Here is a 1,022-nt window from a genome sequence, read left to right on the forward strand (position 1 = left end):
CCCTCAGACGCCTCCTTCCACCTCCCCACCTCCCCCCAGCCCACCCCAAGTCCACTCCTCGTCATGGGTAAGGGCTCCCATGAGGAGTCAACATAGTCTGGCTCATTAGGTTGAGGAAAGGTCCGGTCCCTCATCCATGCATTAAGACTGAGCATGGCATCCCACCACAGGGAATGGGCTCCAGCAAACTAGCTCAAGTATCAGTAGAGGCAGCCGTGGGCTTGGAGGCAGCTTTTTTTTGGGTTCCAACAAGTAGACAGGTCGAGTCAATGCATTCACAAGAGTTGGAATAGAAACTTCTTAAAATGGCTGATGATTTGGACTTCAAGAAAAGAGATGCAGGGGCCTCAGCCACCATCCCAGTGTGGTGCTCAGCATCAAGTCAGAATAGTTTTGTGGTGCTCAAAGGCCTGCCATGCAAGATCGTCAAGATGTCTACGCTGAAGGCTGGCAAACATGGTGATGCCAACTGAGGTCCATCTGGTTGGTACTGACATTTTTATTGGGAAGAAATATGAAGGTATTTGCCTGTCAACTCATAATATGAATGTCCCCAACATTAAAAAGAATCATTAAAAAGAATGATTCCCAGCTGACTGACATCCAGGATGGGTACCTCTCTGCTCCAGCACAGTGGGGAGGTAGGAGAGGACATTCGTGGGCCTGAGGGAGACCTTGGCAAGGAGATTAAGCAGAAGTTGACTGTGGAGAAGAGATCCTGATCATGGTGCTATCTGCTATGACAGAGGAGGCAGCTGTTTCAATCAAGGCTGTGGCAAAATAACTGGGTCCCATGGTGGTGGTGGTGGTGGTGGCATCAGTGATCCTTGAGCCTACAGAGGCCCCTCCCCCAGCTGGGTTCCCCTCTGGCAGGGCCCTTGGCTGGACCCCTATACAATTGATTTGACTTTTATTTTGGTTTTCCCCTTGCCCCTTCAAACTGTGGGGAAGACCCCACCCTTCACCTAGCTCCCTTGGCCAGGAGTGAGGGAACCATACAACCATACATAGCCTTGTTGAAG

General features: G+C 50.8%; 1 pseudogene; it reads left to right on the top strand.

The window, feature by feature from the left end:
* The first annotated feature begins 290 nt into the window (after window positions 1–290).
* On the top strand, window positions 291–784 carry LOC127237618 (eukaryotic translation initiation factor 5A-1-like; annotated as a pseudogene).
* Window positions 785–1,022: the final 238 nt, after the last annotated feature.

Source organism: Phodopus roborovskii, unplaced genomic scaffold (genome assembly GCF_943737965.1).
Source record: "Phodopus roborovskii unplaced genomic scaffold, PHOROB, whole genome shotgun sequence".
NCBI lineage: Eukaryota > Metazoa > Chordata > Mammalia > Rodentia > Cricetidae > Phodopus > Phodopus roborovskii.